Raw genomic sequence first — 14,621 nt, 5'->3', positions numbered from 1 at the left:
CATTCCTGACCAGATAACATCCCTCTCTGAAACCTTAGTGGTGCCTCATAAATTCTGATGTTGGGATCTAAATTAACTCCCTAACTTGAAATGTTGAACCATTTACATCATTAACATACTCTTTGCCTTTGTATTATGGTTGTCAAAATCCTGTTATCTGTAAGTTCTCAAGACACCCCCCTTTTTGCCACTTTTTGTGCTATAAAGCCATGCTCCTAGAGAGCCGGGGTACTGTCCTCTAACCCACGGATTTCAGGAGAGAGAATCCTGGCTGGTCAGAATTACAGTCTTGCTATAATTTGACTTATAATTGGAGTGGGTGGTCTTCTCCTGCGTTGTGGTGTAATAGGTGTGTGTACAGCAGGGTCCCCTGCCTCGCCCTTCTGTGGCTCACTTTTGGTGAGGCAGCACTTCATCACGTCATGAATCCATGTTGTTCTAAAAGCTTCCAAATATCTGTCCTTAACTGGAGGTCATCACTCCCAGTTTTTTTCTCATGTAAAATTTAACAATGAAATGCCTGGCTGGTAAGTGCACGTTGGCTGAGTTTTGACAAATGCAGACACCTTTGTGACTCAGACCTTTCTCAGGACACTGGACAGTACTGTCACCCCAAAGGTTCCCTCACTCTCCTTCCCAGTTATCTCAGTCTCACTACCCTGCTGAGCATCGCTGGGGCTTAAGCAAAGGAAAAATGTGTTTGGTTTTTTTTAGCAGTACAGGGGACTGAACCCTGGGTTCTCTACCACTGAGCTACATCTCCAGCTCTTCTTATTTTTCTGAAACCTCATTACCTAGGCTGGCCTAGGATGTAATCCTTCTGCCTCAGCCTCCTGATTCCCTACCTGGGATTACAGTTGTGTGCCACTGCACCTCGTAGAATTTTTTTTTTAATTTTTTTTTCTCTCTGAAGAAAAGTTGGCAAAAACCATTGGGGGAAAAGTGGAAAATTTGTGTAGGTTGGGCATGATAGCACACACCTACAACTCCAGTTTCCTGGGAGGCTGAGGCAGGAGGATCCAAAGTTCAAGGCAGTCCTGTCTCTAAAAATAAAAAGAACTGGGGATGTAACTCAGTGAGCTCAGTCCCCAGGACCACCTATTTATGTTTGTTTTTAAAAATTGGAATTTTATTTTCCTCACTTTAATGGAAACAAACTCATCAATTTTGGTAAAATTATTTTTGTGTGTGTGTGGATATATTTATTTTTTTTTATTTTTATGTGGTGCTGACGATTCAACCCAGTGCCTCACACATGCTACGCAAGCACTCTTTTCTTTCTTCTAGTGCTGGGGATTGAAACCAGGGCCTGTGCATATTCGGCAAGTGCTCTGTCACTGACTGAGCCACAGCCCCAGTCCTCATTTTCAACTGAGACAAATGTCATGTGAGTTTCTTTTGATCAAGGGATGATCCTGTTATGCTCGAATTCGAGACCCCCAAAAGATCACCAGAGACCAAGATCGATGTAAGCAGCAAAGAGGTGCTTATTGCGAGCTAGCTCGGTCCTCCGCACACACACAGCAACTGGTGACGCTGAGAGGCCCCGAGCCCAGGGTTTGCAGCATTTTTATACACTCTTTGGAGAGGGCAGGGACCCACATACATCATAGCATCTCTTAGCAAATCATCACACACCGCGGGAAAATCATAAAACAACTCTAAAACATGATTAGCACATTCACTGGTGGGAACAAGTTGGGTTGGGGTGATTGGTCAGTACAAGAGGGGGATTCGTTTGAACTGATTGGTTTAAGCCAAGAGGGGTGTACGTGCTGAACTACGTGGTTTTCCAACATGTTATCAACCACCGTAAACTACTGGGGGGGGGGGGTCATCTGGCATCCCAGGTATTTTCTCTGTCTCATGCTGATTGCTGTTTGCTAGGGGGTTGCTACGGGTCCTCACCTAGCCTGACTGAGTAAGGGACACCTGGCGCAGCAGATCTCTCCTATTATTTGTAGATAAACAACTTAGCAGGGTGGGTATGTGGCTAGGAGTGCTTTGTGGGTCTTTCCAAGGACAAGGTCACACCCCCTTCCTTGAACAGGCTTTGCTCTGAGGTAGAGGCTGGTTTCTCAATCTTAAATAATTTTCTATTAACTTCAGCTTGCTGAAATTTATTGTAAAGATGATGCTGTGACTGATAGTGTTAAAAAAAAAAAAGAAAAAAAAAACTTCTTAAGGCCATTTCTGAAGTTCAATAAGATTGCACTAAGCAAAATTTGTGAATTGGTACAAGATTCAAATAAGACATCCATTTTTTTATTACAAATTACTGATTAAAACTATTTTGGATAAAATTGCTGCAGGACTTATATCATCAGAACACATGTCAAATAAGTGGTTGCCTTGTGGGAATCAGATATATTAAAAGGATATAAATTTTCCAATGAAAAATTTAAAATCTAAAGATATTCTAATTTTTTTATACCTCCATTTTAAATGTAAAATTAGGGAATCTGCTTTTTAAAAAATATTTATTTTTAAGTTTTGGTTAGACATAATATCTTTATTTTACATTTATGTGGTGCTGAGGATTGAACCCAGTGCCTCATACTTGCTAGGCAAGCACTCTACCACTGAGCCACAACCCCATCCCAGGGCATCTACTTAATTGCTATTTGATAAGCACTTTTCCCATGAAATTAACATTATAATCCAATGATGGTTCACTTCCAATTTCTATACTTTTTAAATTTTAAAATTTAGGCAGTATATTAATATCTCTTGCTAAAATTTAAGAGGTAAACATACTTCCAAGTTTACTTTTTATTTTTTTTTAGTTGTAGATGGACACAATACTTTTTATATTTTTTATGTGGTGCTGAGGGTCAAACCGGTGCCTCACAAATGCTAGACAAGTGCTCCACCACTGAGCTACAGCCCCAGCCCTCAAGTTTACTTTTATTTGTTGTAAGCAAGGGGATGGGCCTACTAAGCATGCAGCTTTATAATTTTTTGCAGTATAGCTTTATTAACTTTTCTACTTTGTTCAAATCATCCTACACAGGTAGATTACATAATAATTTATTATCTGGTCACACCAAAATGCTTTTGCTATTCATGTATATTTATCCATTCTTTGTAAAGTAATTGATTGTATTTGGCCTTGATTCCCATGAGGTCCATACGTATTTTTTGTTTTTAAAACAGAGAATAGTCTATCTGCTTACTGAATTCACATACACACAAACAAATATGTAATGCTAAGAAAGATTATTCAATTTCATTTCGCAAAAGTAGCATTTGTATATATTGAGATAATGAGCTGAGGAAGGCACAAAGCTATTTCTGGGGGAAATAGCTTTCACTGGCTCAGTCATTTCAATAGCTTGAATACAGTTTTTCTAGCCAAACTGTTATACAGCCTGTCCTGTTTGCTCCACCATCCTATACCTGGCCACAAGAAGTTTTCATATCAGTATCTTCTCTAGCCCCTAACTTCATGTGCTAGACCTGCCTGTCTTTTCTGACATTTTGATCAAATCCATGTACCTTTTATCATTATGACACCGTTCTCAGTATGAGTGTATCTTGTGTTCACATGGTCTGTACCTGGGGCACCATCAAAAAGTAATCAGGGTGGGGTTCCATGGTGCACATCGGCTCAGGAGGCAGGAGAATCACGAGTTCAGAGCCAGCCTCAGCAACAGGGAGGTGCTAAACAACTCAGTGAGACCCTGTCTCTAAATAAAATACAAAATAGGGCTGGGGATGTGGCTCAGTGGTCGAGTACCCCTGAGTTCAATCCCTGGTACCAAAAAAAAAAAGTAATCAGAAGCATTGTTTCTTTTTTTCTTGATAGTATTTCAGCTCTAAGGCAATTAAGTCATTTTACATTGTTGTGAATTTTACTATACAAATAAGACATCCTCTTTTATGAATAGCTATAAAATTAGCTAAGGCTGGAAACATTGCACCACTTGGATTTCTAGTGATTTTTTATGATTTCCAAGATGTTAATTATTATTTGTAACATTTAAACTACCCTCAATGGTTAACTTTTGTTTATCTAACTTTTTCATAATGTAAAGCATCATTTTTTAAACTATCAGTTGAATATTTTTAGAAAGATACTTTAATTTTAGAAAAGCATCATACTGAAACAAAGCGTTCATGGTCACAAATTCTGCTTAATTTTTCCAATCTTTGACACCTTTTTAAAATTGCAAGTAATTGATTCTGCTGTATTCCTGCAGAAAGGTATGCATGAAAAGGAAAAAAATTACATGGAATTAATGAGTTAGTCACAATTAATTCACTCCGTCTTAAAACATTTAAAATAAATGTTGAGAAAATCTTTGCCCACGGTGGGACAGATATTCCAGAACCTGCTTCTTGCATTCACCAAGTTGCTGTTCTATCCAAGTCATTTTTACATTATCACAAAGTAGCCACAATGAAGAATCAAAAAATTAATTTCAAAGGCATTTCCTTAGGGGGCTGGGGTTGTGGCTCAGTGGTGGAGCACTTGCCTAGCATGTGTGAAGCACTGGGCTTAATCCTCAGCACCATATAAAAATAAATAATAAAGGTATTGTACCCATCTACAACTAAAAAAATATTTTAAAGAAAAATTCATTTCCTTAGTTTTTTTGCTCATATTAATATAACTTGTTTCTAAATTTTCTATTTATTTCTTTTCATTTTTTTGAAGAGGAGACTTCTTTAGCTCTGAATTGATGGCGAATTTTGCTCTAATGATTTCAGTATCAAGAGGCTCAGTCATTTCAATAGCTAGAATACATTTTTTTCTAGCCAAACATAATTGTCTCCCACAATGGCAATTCAAGTCTGCATTGACTTTTCTTCTTTCCCTGAACATTGTACCACTTGGCTTTTTAGATACCATATTAATAACTTTTAATGAATTTTATGAATTTAACTATTTTTAATTATAGAAATTATAAAAATTGATTTACATGAATATGAACATAATCTTTAATGATTATATATATATATATATATATATATATATATATATATATATATTTGTTACTGGGGATTGAACCCAGGGGCACTTAACAACTAAGCCACATCACCAGCCCTTTTATTTTTTATATTTTGAGACAGGGTCTCGCTAATTTGCTTAGAGGCCTTTAAGTTGCTAAGGCTGGCTTTGAACTCATGATCCTACTGCCTCAGCCTTCCAAGTAGCTGGGATAATAGGTGGGTCCCACTGTGCCCAGCAGTCATCAAAAATAAAACAATCAGTTGTTGGTGGGAACATAAAATGGTATAGTCATTGTAGAAAACAGGACAGTGGTTCTTACAAAAAACTACACATGGAATCCTCATGTGACCCAGCAATTCCACTTGTGGTTATATACCCCAAAGACTTGAAAGCAGGGATTCAAACAGATACTTGTACACCAAAATTCATAGCAACAGCCAAAAGGTGGAAACAAGTCAAGTGTTCATCAACAAATGAATGTTTAAACAAATATGGTCTATCCATTTGTCGCGACCCCCTTGCCCGCAAGGAAGACGCAACACCGGGAATCTTCTTACAGCTGTTTATTCAGGCTCTGCAGAGTTCTTCCTCCCCCGGAAGCCCCTCCCAGCCTTAATAAAGTATCCGAACACCCAATGTGAAGCTGCCACGTGGAGCTTTCTCATAGGGTGTCAAAGAACCAAGTGCCAACTCTCCCAAAGAAGGAGTTGTTTGTCACAGACCACAACGAGGCCGGCGCCATCTTGTAATGGCGACCGGTCTGAAGAAACGGCTCACCACAGTTCCCCCTTTTGTTTTCTAAAAACAACACAGGCGAGAGTAGAGGTCCTATCCCACTGTGCAGAAGTGGCTGCATAGTATGGCTCAGCACATACTTATATATTTCTTGCAGATAGAATGGAAAGTTACCAGTAGGCGGGAGCAAGGGCGGGGGGAGACAGAAAGTTCTTGTTAACTCATACCAAGCCTTCAACCAGGAACCTTATCGGACCCAAGCAGGTCAAGACGTTCCCACATGACCGTTATAGGCTGAATAATATGAAAACAGACACCACAAGTCCTTCAAGGCCTGGTGAGCTGCCTCAAGGCCTTGTGAGCTGGCCTCTTTGACGTGCACAACAAGAAACCAGGGCTGGATCCAAGCCCTGGGGGCCGGGGGGAGTCCGTGCCAGCAGTTCCCCCTCTTTTGTTTGTGGCACGTCAAAGGGAATCAAGTAGCCCCTGTCTTAGGTCGTTCACTGCCCTTACAGTGCTTACCCGTCTTTGGGGAGGCCCCATTCCCCTGTCTTAGGTTGCAGTGCAAGCGTGAAAGTTGCCCGTCTCTGGGTACTACAAGATCAGCTCGTTGTTGCCAAGGCGTTTAGTGGTATCTATTCAGCCAGTCATTATTAGGTCTTTAATTGGTTCCGGTTCAACAGGGCATAGAGTCAGAGGAGAGGAATAATAAAAATAAGGAAGAAAAGGGGGCAAAAGGAGAAAGGCATGAAGCAGGAATCATTGTAGAAAAATCATCTTCGAATTGGTCGGAGACAAACTTCAGTAAGATCATCTTTGGTTTGTAGGCGTTGATAATGGACCTGTATTGGCTTAGAAGTCAGAATGTTAATTTGGTCTTTAATAAATTGTGTCATTCTCTTGACAAGGCAGGGGCCTACAGCAGCTACAAGAAGGAGACCGAAAAGCGGTCCCATTACAGTGGACATCAAAGGAGTCAGCCATGGGGTATTTTTAAACCATTGTTCAAACCATCCTTGTTGTGCTTCAAACTCCTTTTGTCTTTTAGCCAATCTTTCCGTGACCTTTTCCATAGTTTCACGGATTACCCCAGTGTGATCTGCATAAAAACAACACTGGTCCTTTAAGGCTACACATAGTCCTCCTTCCCTTGGGAATAATAAATCTAGTCCCCTCCTATATTGTAACACAACTTCTGAGAGGGAAGTGAGGGACTTTTCCAAAGCAGTAATAGACTTGGCCATGGCTGTTAAATCCTCATTCATAGCCATTTGTAAATTTAGTAATTGACCTCCCTGGACATAGGCGGCTGTCCCGGTTCCTATTCCAGTTGTTATTCCACCTATGCCCAATAGGAGGGCAATAGTCATAGTTATGGGTTCTCTGGGGAGCCGAGTATGTCCCTCAAGGCGTCCCAGGACGTAGTTTGACCCATGATAAGATATCCTCGGCCATAGTTGTACCAACACACAGAAATCAGTAGTTGTATTTAAGACTGCCATGGAAACACAGGGAGTTAACCCAGTATTGCAAGCAAAATAGGACCCTTTGGGACCCCACAAATAATCAGATTGAGATTGATTTATTGGTCGGGTGATGTTGTAGAGATGTTGGTGTGAAAGCGGTACCTTTCCCAAGCAAACCCCTTGTCCCATGACCTCCGTGATAGTTAACTTACAGCTGGGCAGAGAATAACATTTAGGATCTGTAGTGGTATTAGAGGATAAATTAGACAGTATTGCTACCCCCTCATAATAGGGCGGCCTGGAGGTCAAGTATAGCCAGCAATCTTGGGTCCTGTTAGGATTAGTGGCCTTGAGAGCGAAAAAAGCTCCTCGGACCAAATTAAGAAGACGATCTCCAGTTCCAGGGTGTATGGGCTCAGGGGTATAATCAAAGGTTTGATAGCCCATAGTTATTGTTTGACCACTGGGGGAAGGTTTTAATGTTGGGGCTATGGGCTGTTTGGGTCTAGATGAGGCCTTTTGGTCTCCGAGCACCTGATTGGGTCCTATTAGACTCCCAGTAGGCTGTTCTGTGGTCAATTTGAGTCGAAAAAGCAGGCCAGGATTGTACTGTCCGGGGGTGTAAATACGCAGCCCCCAGAGATATCCTTGAGTCCAATCTGTTTGTTGTTTTCCATTGGAAGTATAAACTGAATAGTAATATTTGATTCTCCCTCTATTGTTTGCCAGAAGTGGGCATAGTTATTCCTGGGTGAATTCTTAAGCCAATACCCATTACTAGGGGTTTCACATCCCCACGAGGCACAATAATAGGCCTCAGGTCCTCCACACTTCCAAGTACGTTGTCGTCCCGGGCATAAATACCATGATCAGAACCGACAAGGGGGATAGGAATCCTTCTAAATGCAAAGTGAACAAGGTTATGGATAATAACGTTTGTGGTCCCTGGCAGCATCTATATATTTCCCCCTCCGTAATTTTTTGTAGATAAAGTTTTAAATGTTGATGGGCTCGTTCCACAATTGCTTGTCCCTGGGGGTTATAAGGAATGCCTGTTTTGTGTTCAATTTCCCATTGGGTGCAGAACCGTTGAACTGTTTGGCTTATATATGCAGGTCCATTGTCTGTTTTGAGACAACGTGGACTGCCCATGCAAGAGAAAGCTTTTAAGAGATGTCCAATAACATCTGTGGCCTTTTCCCCAGTGTGTAATGTAACAAAGATATAGCCAAAGTATGTATCAATAGAAACATGTACAAAAGACAGCTTACCAAAACTAGGGAAGTGGGTAACATCAGTTTGTCAGATATCATTTGGTTGTAAGCCTCTAGGATTAACACCCAAACTGGGAAAATGAAGAAATGGAGCACATACTGGGCACAGGGAGACAATTTGTAAAGCTTGATCACGCGAGCATCCTGTGCGGAAGCGTAAAGATTGTGAATTTAGATGGAATTTAGCATGGAGTTGTGAGGCCTCATCATACTTGGTTATAGTGTATACTAGGCCCATATCATGAGTGGCAGCATCTGCTTTAGCATTATCCTCCGCCAGAGGCCCAGGGAGCTCTGAGTGTCCTTGGATATGTCCAATGAATAAAGGATCTCGTCTAGCCCAAACAAGGAGCTGAACTGATTGTAATTGTTCCATAATAGTAGATTGCCTGCCAATATAAGGGGCTGTTTCAATAACTAAGGCTAAATTGGCAACATAGAGATTATCAGTATACACATTAAGTGGGATGGAATTGTATGGTTTAAGGGCCATAATTAGAGCCTGAACTTCTGATCTTTGGGCAGACAGTTTAGGAACAGGGTGTCGAATTACGTGAGATCCATCAAAAGCAACAGCAAACCCCCCTTTTGCTCCGTCTGTATAAACAGTCTGAGCTCCCGGGATAGGTTCCCCTTTAATAATTTTAGGAAAAATAATAGGACATTGTTTAAGGCCTCCTAGAAGTTTATGTCGGGGAAAGTAAGTATCAATTTGACCTTTGAAATTACAAAGAAAAAGACACCAAAAATCATGTTCTTGTTGTAATTTTAAAATCATATCCTGGGTATAAGGTTGAATGAGAATGTCAAAAGTGTTTCCAAACAATGCATCACCCAAATATTTGGCTTTCCAGATCAGATTTATCACTAGTTTATAAAAGGGAGTTATCACCCGAGAGTTAGAAGCGGGTAAATGGACCCAATAGATGGGACCTGTTTGCCAAAACACTCCAGTAGGAGTTAATTTTGAAGGCAGGATTATAAATGATAGGGGTATAGAAGAATCTATCTGGGTAACCTGCATCTCTTGTAAGGCTGTTTCCATTAACCTGAGTGCCTTCAAGGCTTTTGGAGTAGGTTTTCACAGGGAGGTGGGTGAGGGGTCTCCTCTCAAAAGGTCATACAGGGGTTTAAGTTAGTAGTTCAATATACTTAATGTTTAATCAACAATGCGAATTTATTTACTAAAATTAATCTTTATCTGAAACAGTAAGAATTATTAGGCAATAAGGATCTTTCTTTAAAGAAATAAACTCACATTTTAATAGGTGTTTGTCATGTCAAAATATGGACAAAATTTTAGCTCACATTAGTATAGTTAAGTGAGGAAAATAAACTGAAATACCCTTAAATTAATTATAGTCAGTTTAGTATATGAAAATCTCCCCTTGGTTTTTTGTTGTTTGTTTTTTTTTTTTTTTTTTTTTTTTTTTTTTTTTTTTTTTCGTTCTAACCTTTTATATCATCTGGTTAGATAACAATATAAAAATCTTTTTTACTTAGGGAAATGAATATAAAGACCTTATTTTACCCAAAGATGATTTCTTTCTTCTTCTTAGGATCCATGTGTGCTTTGTCTTTGTTGGAACATCTTGTTCTTTAAAAAAAATACACTTTGGAACAATTTCTGAAAACCTTAGGATCTATAAACAAATTATTATACTTTGATAAGAAATATCAATGAAAATATAGTTAAAACCCTTAGATATTTTGTAGAAATAATTATAATAATTTATCATCTTATGAGTTTAAACAGTAACTTTGAGAAGGAGAAACTACGTGATTGCATTTTCACTTAAAAGCAAATTTACAGTAAACACATTTATCTCAAATATCTGTAACTGAAAAGGCAGAGTATCTGATAAATGTAAATATAAAACATAAATTATGGGTTTCCTGTTGAAGAAAAACAATTAGGCAAATATATATTAATTAATCAATTAGGCATGTGCTAATTAATTTATAGATTAACAAATATAGGTGATGTAAATATCTAAAAAAATATATATTAAGAATAAGAACTTAACTTATAATTGTATTAACTTTATGTAACCACGTGGTCTTAAAATATTTGGATCCATGTTAATTTATTTTTAACTAGGAGTGCACTCTTCTATGTGACGTCACTTGATGTACTGAAATAAGATCCTTGAGTATACATTTTTATTTTTATAGTTAGCAATTAGAATAAGGATTTTTTGGTCATCACAGGAACTTTGCCGGCTTGTTCCTGTGGCAAGCAAATGCATCCTCATAACTTCCAAAATTAAAAGTAAAATATAAAGAAGCATATTTGATATCTCTCATCAATAGAACATTATTTAGTAACACAACTACAGAGAAAAGTCAGGTTATTTAACTTGGAACTAGCTTAAATTTAGGACTGTAACATAGAAAGCTGTGGAATTAAATTTTGTCTGAAAAAGATATCTTTTGTTAGCATTGATAGGCAGGCATGTTTCAAAAATATAGGCTCTGAGTAGCTCCGGTAGAAATCTGAAACACAGCAAAACAGGTCAGTGGCTGGAAGGCGGGACTAGAAGTCCTGTCTGAGTGACTGTGGAAGAACCAATCGGTAGCCCCCAAAAGTGTGGGAGGTGGGACCAGGAAGCCGCTCTTCTGGCTAGGCACCCCATGGTTACCATGGTGATGCAAGCAACATGGAGTCCGCTGCTCATTTTGGAGGCAAAAGTTCCCCAAGGTTTCCTAGCCGATTGCATTTTGTTTGATTTTGTCTGCATTTTTCCCCGCCTGGCCAAGATCTTACTGCGGTAGCAGCTTGTTCTGTCTCTGGACCGCCCCGTACACTCTGGCTTCCGGGGCCCGGGGTGGGCCCCTGTTCCCGTTTCCCGGCTGCAGTGGGCGTCCCTGAGCATCAAACTTGGAATTACGCTCGCTGCTGTAGCTATCTGAGCATAGACCCCAGGACCATAATTAATTTGCTGATTTATGATAGCATATTGTCCTGAGCCTGTTAAAATTTCAAGGTTACACTGTGGGAAGCCGGCGTCCTGATTGACTCAGGCTAGCTCACGACACCTCTCTTGATTTTCACTTTTCCACAACAACAACAACAACAACAACAAAAAAAATCCCTCCGGACAATACAGCCCTGCAAAGTTGTTGCCAGTCACTAGGTGTCAGCTGATTGGCAGAGAAAAACTCGAAGAGAGTCAATGTAAAGGGGGCATGGGGTCTGTAATTAGTAATTGCCTCCTTTAGTTGTTTAATGTCCTTAAAGGCTAAAGAAACATACACTCTGGCCGGCTGTCCATCGGCATCCAGGTTTTCAATTACTGGAAAAGTTTGGGATATCTTAGGCTGCCACTGAACACCCCCCCTGCCTTCTGGGGTTGTCCTCGTTCCAATCGGGGTTATAAGGAGGGAGCGCAACAGGGATCGGGGCCGTAGATGCTTTAAATCTTGACTTCTTCATTCGACCCTCCAGTTCCTCTATCTCCCTTTCCAGTTCCTCCTCCTGCCAGCTGTTACCATGGAGCCCAGTTAGTAACTCCCTTATCTTAGAAATGTACTCAGCACTGTGAAGCCCAGCTCAAGGCCAGAGGCCTTGTTACATATTTGTGTGAAAAACTAGTAAGGGAGTGTCTAGCGCCTGGAGTGCTGATCTTTTCAGACAGTAGCCAAATAAAACAGGACACAGCAACAAAAGAAACACAGAAAACAAAAGTGAAAGTACACAGTGCAGCTGCAATAAAATATGAGGCTCTCTCTTTCTTAGTAGAGGAGCTGATTCCGCTTTGGTCGCGGGTCCCACTAACCGGGACTATCAGGTCCCGCCCACCGGGACTATCAGGTCCCACTCACCGGGACTGTCGGGTCCCACCCACGGGACTGTCGGGGTCCCACTCACCGGGACTATGGGGTCCCACTTACCGGGACTGTTCAGTGCACCACCTCTGACGACTTGCAAGTTTTGATTTTCCCGGGTCTCGGCACCACTTGTCGCGACCCCCTTGCCCGCAAGGAAGACGCAACACCGGGAATCTTCTTACAGCTGTTTATTCAGGCTCTGCAGAGTTCTTCCTCCCCCGGAAGCCCCTCCCAGCCTTAATAAAGTATCCGAACACCCAATGTGAAGCTGCCACGTGGAGCTTTCTCATAGGGTGTCAAAGAACCAAGTGCCAACTCTCCCAAAGAAGGAGTTGTTTGTCACAGACCACAACGAGGCCGGCGCCATCTTGTAATGGCGACCGGTCTGAAGAAACGGCTCACCACATCCATTCAATGGAATATCGTTCAGCCATTAAAAAGTAATTAAGTCCTGATATATGTGACAACATGGATGAATCTTGAAAACATTATGCTAGGAGAAAAGAACAAGTAGTGTAGGAATCCACGTTTGTGAGGTGCCTAAGACAGCAGAGGAAACAATGAAAGTTATAGGGCTGCAGGGAGGGAGAGTGAGCTTTTAATGAGGATGAAGTTTCATTAAAATCTGAGATGACAGGGCTATGTATAGCTCAGTTGGTACGGTGCTTGCCTCACATGCACAAGGAACAATAACAACAAAAAAGACCTGATGAAAGGTTTTGGAGACAGATAGTGAAAGAAGAACTGATGAAAGGTTTTGGTGACTGGTAAAGCTTCTATTATGCATATTTTACCACAATAAAAACACATACTATAGAGAGCATTAAGCTGAACATAAACATACCTTATGATCCAATCATCCCACCCCTGGGCATATCCTAGCAGAAATAAGGATCTGTGCCAACCAAATTAGACAAATGTTCTTAGTAGCAGTACTTGTAACTGCCTGACTGGCCACAACTCAGATAAATGAGAATGGATAAATAAGTAGTGGTACATGCAAAAAAAAATGCTTATGTCATAGCAACAAGAGGGAGTGCATTATGACTCTTAACAATGAAGACCAATTTCATAAATGCAAAGTTGAGTGAAAAGATTTGAAAAGACACACTGTATGGCCTCACTTCCATAAAGATCACACCCCAGCAAAACTCTTCTACGGCAGAGTGCTGATCTTGGGAGGTCACAACCAGAAGTGGCTTCTGGGGTGCATGTTGTTTTTTAATCTAGGTCCTTGTTACACAGGTGTACTTACTTTGTGAAAATTCACCCAGGCCCAGCACAGTGGCACATACCCCTAATCCCAAATTGAGGCAGGAGGATCTCAAGTTCAAGACCAAGTTCAGCAACCTTAGCAACTTAGCCAGACTGTCTCAAAATAAAATATAAAAGGGGCTGGGGATGTAGCTCAGTGGTAAAGTGCCCTAGGTTCAATCCCTGGTACAAAAAGAAAAAAGAGAAAGAGAGGAGGGAGGGAGGGAATGAGGAAAGAAGGAAGGAAGGAAGAAAATTCATCCTTTTAGGGATTCATCTCTTTTCAATAAAAAGCTAATTAATTATACACCTATTAGAATGGCCAAAATCCAGAACACTGACAACACCAAATGCTCATGAGAATATGGAACAAGAACTCTTATCCATTGCTGGTGGGAATGCAAGATGGGACAGCCACTTTGGAATGCCATCTGGTGAGTCCTTGTGGCTTGGAGTGTCCTCCCTTTCCCAGGGTAAGTTCCCTTTGTCCCTCAGATTTCAGCTGGGTCATCAGTTCCTCTGGACTCCTGTCCCATTGCCACTTTGTCATGGTTGCCATTTTACACTTATATGCAGTTAGTTCTGCAATGACAGTCTTCCGTCAGAATGAAAGTTGCTGGAGGTCAGGAATCGTGCCTGGCTTTGCTCTGCTCGTTCTTGTACTCTCAGCACCTGACACCAAATATTGGATGAATGAACAAATAAATAAATGTCTGTTTTTGATGCTGTTATACAAGCCAAGGACCCCACAGGAGAAAACGTCCTGGGACAAGGGAAAGAAAGTGAAGCAGAAGGGATTGAGGGCGAGGGAGAAGGCTGAAAGGAGGCTGTTCTGGTACACAGACTTGGCGGGGGTGGGCTGCAAGGCAAGGTGTTTGGGAGGTAAGCAGACAGAACCTGTGATGGAGAGTGTATTCATACCCACCGCTGCAGGGCACAGCACCACATCCCTCTGCCTGGAGTCCATGCACCAACTCCCCAATTTTCAGTCCCACCTGAGCCCCTGCAAGGCTGCAACCAGGTCAGCTGGGACAGAAGCTTCCTCTGAGCCTCCTAGCAGGGTGGGTGTTACCAACATGTGTAAAGGAATCACACATTACCACA

This window comes from Spermophilus citellus (genome assembly GCF_964194105.1).
Source record: "Spermophilus citellus genome assembly, chromosome: 11".
Lineage (NCBI taxonomy): Eukaryota > Metazoa > Chordata > Mammalia > Rodentia > Sciuridae > Spermophilus > Spermophilus citellus.
This window is presented reverse-complemented; position numbering follows the sequence as displayed.